Source organism: Lissotriton vulgaris, chromosome 1_1, assembly GCF_964263255.1.
Source record: "Lissotriton vulgaris chromosome 1_1, aLisVul1.2, whole genome shotgun sequence".
Taxonomy (NCBI): domain Eukaryota; kingdom Metazoa; phylum Chordata; class Amphibia; order Caudata; family Salamandridae; genus Lissotriton; species Lissotriton vulgaris.
The window spans coordinates 1,370,438,605-1,370,446,104 of NC_141685.1; the positions used below are offsets into that span (position 1 = coordinate 1,370,438,605).

General features: G+C 41.1%; 2 non-coding genes across 2 annotated transcripts; both read right to left on the reverse strand.

Moving 5' to 3' along the window:
- Window positions 1–2,383: 2,383 nt before the first annotated feature.
- Window positions 2,384–2,455, reverse strand: TRNAH-GUG (transfer RNA histidin (anticodon GUG)). Its single transcript has one exon. It is a non-coding gene; the product is annotated as a tRNA-His (tRNA).
- A 2,870-nt stretch (window positions 2,456–5,325) lies between these two features.
- On the reverse strand, window positions 5,326–5,397 carry TRNAH-GUG (transfer RNA histidin (anticodon GUG)). Its single transcript has one exon. It is a non-coding gene; the product is annotated as a tRNA-His (tRNA).
- Between the last annotated feature and the right edge of the window lie 2,103 nt (window positions 5,398–7,500).

The following is a 7,500-nucleotide window of genomic DNA, read 5'->3' on the forward strand; positions in this document are numbered from 1 at the left end:
TCAGAGCTGTGGCTAATGACTGCATGCCTAATTATGATGAAGCAAGCACCATGGCTCGTAGGGGCCCCACAACACACTTTTCTTAGCTCATTGAATTAAAGTATAAACTTCTGCCATGTGTGAGTGGTAAAGGCTTGTTAATTTTGTTGCTTTTCAAATTCACGTCTGACAACAAGACGGAGGAACATTGGGGCATCAGACGCTTTGGAAAGTAGCCACCAACCGCAGAGAAAGAGAGAAAGAGGGAAAAGACAGTATGAGGTGTGGAGAAAACAGCAGCAGGTACAAGGAGCTCAAATGAGATTAATGGCGCCTAAATAGAGCACGTAAAGGAACAGTTACAAATCTAAGAAAAGGGAAAGAAAAGACTAGGAAAAAACACAGAAAGAGCTTGTAGATGAAATTCTCTTCCAGGAACAGCAGGTTAAGAGAAATTACACAGGGAGCAGTTAAGCTTGTAACACGGGGGAGAATAGAAAAGAAACTGCAGTTTTATGAAGTGTGTTTGCCTAATCCAGCTAGCACTTTTATTTTATTTCTCTATTTGCTTCTTTTATTGGTAAAGTAAGTTTCAAGTGCATGCACAGGTATGACCGAGAGAGCCAGGGTATAATAATTTGAAGCGTTTGCACCAGCGCTAATGAAGGACGAGAGTTATAGCAAAGATATGAAAGGGGGAGCGATAATAAATATGTGATATGGCAATAGTGACACCAAAATAAGCCACCTATTTATAAAACTGACATGGAAGAAATACTAAAGGTTAACTTCTGAAATTGTAGCCGATGTTAAAAAGATTCTCGTTGTCGGCAGGATTCAAACCTGCGCGTGGAGACCCCAATGGATTTCTAGTCCATCGCCTTAACCACTCGGTCACAACAACTGACTGCAAGGTGTGTGCACATAATCTGTATGCAAGTTTTCAAGGTGTCCCACAGCAAATTCCTGATATTCTGCAATGCACTTTTTAAAAATAAGGTTTTTTTCAGCAGGCACATTCTCTCTAAAAAAGCAAAAATTGCATGCGTATATCTCTAGTTTGGAATACCATAGGCTTGCATGCATACTCTCATGGGTCACTCAAGTTTTTTGGACCCTATTGCACTCTGTTTTCGTGCTGCTTTTAGTATATATCCCATATTAAAGAAGTCTACCATCTTTGAGTATTTGAGGCTCCTTTGTAAGTGCTTTATATTTTTTCCTTGAAGAGCTATATAATAAAGGGGTCCGGGAAGGATTGCATTTATGGAAGATAAAAGAAGGCCCACTTGTCTCACCAAATGCTGTAGAGAAACCTGATGTTTTACTCATGTTATCCTTAGTTCGTTTTTGTTAGACCTTGCATTCTTAAGGTGGTCCCAACCCCACCTTATTGCTTTTCACCTCCGCATTTTGCTGTATCTTTTTGTTGGCCTTAGGACTCTGATCACTTTATCGCTACTAATCAGTGCTGAAGTGCACGTGCTTCTTCCCTAATCATGTGTATAATTGGAGTATACCTGACTGACAGATTTAATTTACTTGAAAGCCCCTTGTAAAGTGGTATACCATATACCCAGGGACTGATTGTGCCGCCCAAAGAAATAGCATTTCAAACCTGTCTCAAGCCTGCTACTGCAGTGCCTGTGCTGCAGTGTACTGCCACTTCGACTTGGCATTTAAAACTACTTGCCAAGCCTTAAACTCCAATTTTATTACATATCAGTAACCCCTAAGGTAGGCCCCAGGTAGTCCTAGGGGCATCATGCTATGTAAGTAAAAGGTAAGACATGTACTGTGGTAGTTTGTATGTCCTAGTAGTATCAAACAGTCTATTACATTTTTCACTACTGTGAGGTCTGCCCCTCTCATAGGTTAGCATTGGGTATTCCCTTATACTTTTTGGGGGGTAATTCCATATCAGAGAGGAGAAGCTTTATTTATTTATTGATAAATCCTATCTACTGGTGAGGTTGGATTTAATCTTACTATTGTATAAATGCCATTTTTAGAGAGTGAGCATTTCTCTGCACTTACTGCTCTATTTGCATTGAAACCTGTCTTCGATTGACGTCTGGATTGGGCTGCGAGACAGCTACATATGTGCATTCCCTGTAGACAGCCACAACACAGGTCACTCAACTGCAACTGCATTCATCTGCATTCTGATTGGCCTGGGGGAGAGCTCCGCTCCCCTTACCGCAAATATGTTCAAGAACGATAATTTATGTCAGTAAGGACAGTATACCTACATCTTATAATCATGTGTGTTTAAATAATTTGTTGTTAGATCGTTTAAATATTGAAAAGGATCTGTTTTTAATAGACATTTTACAAAAACAACTGGTACATTTGGGAATTCTGTAAAGGAAAAACCCAACTGCCGTGACATTGCCAACCACAATGCCGTGACTCGGATTCGAACCGAGGTTGCTGCGGCCACAACGCAGAGTACTAACCACTATACGATCACGGCGAGCTACTTGGGCTCAATAACGTACAGTGACATGAAGAAATTATAATTCGGAACACTCAGGGCTACTCCTGTGATAGGCTGAATGTGTTCATTGCTTCCTCATTCCTTATACAAAGGCTTTATCTCATCAGTGGTTGATAGGCTGAAACCGTTTCCTGGCCGCCTGCTTGTGAACTGGCAGGAGTCAAAGATCACACATACACTGGTGGGCCTGTGATGGGACACCAATGCAGAGAAACACACCTGGCGCAGATATTCTATTCTGTTTATTAGACCTGCATCTCCCCTGTACCTCCTCAAGCCATCTGTATGTGAAGCAAGAAAGAGTTAAGGAACGGTCCATCTACACTTTTATTGGGAGGATGCTGCCGTGAGCTCCTCCCAGCTAATCACACAAACAGCAGTAAAGCAAGATAACTACACAGTTAGGGGGAACTGCATGGTTAGGTTTTTGAGGAATTATTGAAACTGACCTCAGTGACCCATAATCAGAGCTGTGGCTAATGACTGCATGCCTAATTATGATGAAGCAAGCACCATGGCTCGTAGGGGCCCCACAACACACTTTTCTTAGCTCATTGAATTAAAGTATAAACTTCTGCCATGTGTGAGTGGTAAAGGCTTGTTAATTTTGTTGCTTTTCAAATTCACGTCTGACAACAAGACGAAGGAACATTGGGGCATCAGACGCTTTGGAAAGTAGCCACCAACCGCAGAGAAAGAGAGAAAGAGGGAAAAGACAGTATGAGGTGTGGAGAAAACAGCAGCAGGTACAAGGAGCTCAAATGAGATTAATGGCGCCTAAATAGAGCACGTAAAGGAACAGTTACAAATCTAAGAAAAGGGAAAGAAAAGACTAGGAAAAAACACAGAAAGAGCTTGTAGATGAAATTCTCTTCCAGGAACAGCAGGTTAAGAGAAATTACACAGGGAGCAGTTAAGCTTGTAACACGGGGGAGAATAGAAAAGAAAATGCAGTTTTATGAAGTGTGTTTGCCTAATCCAGCTAGCACTTTTATTTTATTTCTCTATTTGCTTCTTTTATTGGTAAAGTAAGTTTCAAGTGCATGCACAGGTATGACCGAGAGAGCCAGGGTATAATAATTTGAAGCGTTTGCACCAGCGCTAATGAAGGACGAGAGTTATAGCAAAGATATGAAAGGGGGAGCGATAATAAATATGTGATATGGCAATAGTGACACCAAAATAAGCCACCTATTTATAAAACTGACATGGAAGAAATACTAAAGGTTAACTTCTGAAATTGTAGCCGATGTTAAAAAGATTCTCGTTGTCGGCAAGATTCGAACCTGCGAGGGGAGACCCCAATGGATTTCTAGTCCATCGCCTTAACCACTCGGCCACAACAACTGACTGCAAGGTGTGTGCACATAATCTGTATGCAAGTTTTCAAGGTGTCCCACAGCAAATTCCTGATATTCTGCAATGCACTTTTTAAAAATAAGGTTTTTTTCAGCAGGCACATTCTCTCCTAAAAACAAAAATTGCATGCGTATATCTCTAGTTTGGAATACCATAGGCTTGCATGCATACTCTCATGGGTCACTAAAGTTTTTTGGACCCTATTGCACTCTGTTTTCGTGCTGCTTTTAGTACATGTCCCATATTAAAGAAGTCTACCATCTTTGAGTATTTGAGGCTCCTTTGTAAGTGCTTTATATTTTTTCCTTGAAGAGCTATATAATAAAGGGGTCCGGGAAGGATTGCATTTATGGAAGATAAAAGAAGGCCAACTTGTCTCACCAAATGCTGTAGAGAAACCTGATGTTTTACTCATGTTATCCTTAGTTCATTTTTGTTAGACCTTGCATTCTTAAGGTGGTCCCAACCCCACCTTATTGCTTTTCACCTCCGCATTTTGCTGTATCTTTTTGTTGGCCTTAGGACTCTGATCACTTTATCGCTACTAATCAGTGCTGAAGTGCACGTGCTTCTTCCCTAATCATGTGTATAATTGGAGTATACCTGAATGACAGATTTAATTTACTTGAAAGCCCCTTGTAAAGTGGTATACCATATACCCAGGGACTGATTGTGCCGCCCAAAGAAATAGCATTTCAAACCTGTCTCAAGCCTGCTACTGTAGTGCCTGTGCTGCAGTGTACTGCCACTTCGACTTGGCATTTAAAACTACTTGCCAAGCCTTAAACTCCAATTTTATTACATATCAGTAACCCCTAAGGTAGGCCCTAGGTAGTCCTAGGGGCATCATGCTATGTAAGTAAAAGGTAAGACATGTACTGTGGTAGTTTGTATGTCCTAGTAGTATCAAACAGTCTATTACATTTTTCACTACTGTGAGGTCTGCCCCTCTCATAGGTTAGCATTGGGTATTCCCTTATACTTTTTGGGGGGTAATTCCATATCAGAGAGGAGAAGCTTTATTTATTTATTGATAAATCCTATCTACTGGTGAGGTTGGATTTAATCTTACTATTGTATAAATGCCATTTTTAGAGAGTGAGCATTTCTCTGCACTTACTGCTCTATTTGCATTGAAACCTGTCTTCGATTGACGTCTGGATTGGGCTGCGAGACAGCTACATATGTGCATTCCCTGTAGACAGCCACAACACAGGTCACTCAACTGCAACTGCATTCATCTGCATTCTGATTGGCCTGGGGGAGAGCTCCGCTCCCCTTACCGCAAATATGTTCAAGAACGATAATTTATGTCAGTAAGTACAGTATACCTACATCTTATAATCATGTGTGTTTAAATAAATTGTTGTTAGATCGTTTAAATATTGAAAAGGATCTGTTTTTAATAGACATTTTACAAAAACAACTGGTACATTTGGGAATTCTGTAAAAGAAAAACCCAACTGCCGTGACATTGCCAACCACAATGCCGTGACTCGGATTCGAACCGAGGTTGCTGCGGCCACAACGCAGAGTACTAACCACTATACGATCACGGCAAGCTACTTGGGCTCAATAACGTACAGTGACATGAAGAAATTATAATTCGGAACACTCAGGGCTACTCCTGTGATAGGCTGAATGTGTTTATTGCTTCCTCATTCCTTATACAAAGGCTTTATCTCCTCAGTGGTTGATAGGCTGAAACCGTTTCCTGGCCGCCTGCTTGTGAACTGGCAGGAGTCAAAGATCACACATACACTGGTGGGCCTGTGATGGGACACCAATGCAGAGAAACACACCTGGCGCAGATATTCTATTCTGTTTATTAGACCTGCATCTCCCCTGTACCTCCTCAAGCCATCTGTATGTGAAGCAAGAAAGAGTTAAGGAACGGTCCATCTACACTTTTATTGGGAGGATGCTGCCGTGAGCTCCTCCCAGCTAATCACACAAACAGCAGTAAAGCAAGATAACTACACAGTTAGGGGGAACTGCATGGTTAGGTTTTTGAGGAATTATTGAAACTGACCTCAGTGACCCATAATCAGAGCTGTGGCTAATGACTGCATGCCTAATTATGATGAAGCAAGCACCATGGCTCGTAGGGGCCCCACAACACACTTTTCTTAGCTCATTGAATTAAAGTATAAACTTCTGCCATGTGTGAGTGGTAAAGGCTTGTTAATTTTGTTGCTTTTCAAATTCACGTCTGACAACAAGACGAAGGAACATTGGGGCATCAGACGCTTTGGAAAGTAGCCACCAACCGCAGAGAAAGAGAGAAAGAGGGAAAAGACAGTATGAGGTGTGGAGAAAACAGCAGCAGGTACAAGGAGCTCAAATGAGATTAATGGCGCCTAAATAGAGCACGTAAAGGAACAGTTACAAATCTAAGAAAAGGGAAAGAAAAGACTAGGAAAAAACACAGAAAGAGCTTGTAGATGAAATTCTCTTCCAGGAACAGCAGGTTAAGAGAAATTACACAGGGAGCAGTTAAGCTTGTAACACGGGGGAGAATAGAAAAGAAAATGCAGTTTTATGAAGTGTGTTTGCCTAATCCAGCTAGCACTTTTATTTTATTTCTCTATTTGCTTCTTTTATTGGTAAAGTAAGTTTCAAGTGCATGCACAGGTATGACCGAGAGAGCCAGGGTATAATAATTTGAAGCGTTTGCACCAGCGCTAATGAAGGACGAGAGTTATAGCAAAGATATGAAAGGGGGAGCGATAATAAATATGTGATATGGCAATAGTGACACCAAAATAAGCCACCTATTTATAAAACTGACATGGAAGAAATACTAAAGGTTAACTTCTGAAATTGTAGCCGATGTTAAAAAGATTCTCGTTGTCGGCAAGATTCGAACCTGCGAGGGGAGACCCCAATGGATTTCTAGTCCATCGCCTTAACCACTCGGCCACAACAACTGACTGCAAGGTGTGTGCACATAATCTGTATGCAAGTTTTCAAGGTGTCCCACAGCAAATTCCTGATATTCTGCAATGCACTTTTTAAAAATAAGGTTTTTTTCAGCAGGCACATTCTCTCCTAAAAACAAAAATTGCATGCGTATATCTCTAGTTTGGAATACCATAGGCTTGCATGCATACTCTCATGGGTCACTAAAGTTTTTTGGACCCTATTGCACTCTGTTTTCGTGCTGCTTTTAGTACATGTCCCATATTAAAGAAGTCTACCATCTTTGAGTATTTGAGGCTCCTTTGTAAGTGCTTTATATTTTTTCCTTGAAGAGCTATATAATAAAGGGGTCCGGGAAGGATTGCATTTATGGAAGATAAAAGAAGGCCCACTTGTCTCACCAAATGCTGTAGAGAAACCTGATGTTTTACTCATGTTATCCTTAGTTCATTTTTGTTAGACCTTGCATTCTTAAGGTGGTCCCAACCCCACCTTATTGCTTTTCACCTCCGCATTTTGCTGTATCTTTTTGTTGGCCTTAGGACTCTGATCACTTTATCGCTACTAATCAGTGCTGAAGTGCACGTGCTTCTTCCCTAATCATGTGTATAATTGGAGTATACCTGAATGACAGATTTAATTTACTTGAAAGCCCCTTGTAAAGTGGTATACCATATACCCAGGGACTGATTGTGCCGCCCAAAGAAATAGCATTTCAAACCTGTCTCAAGCCTGCTACT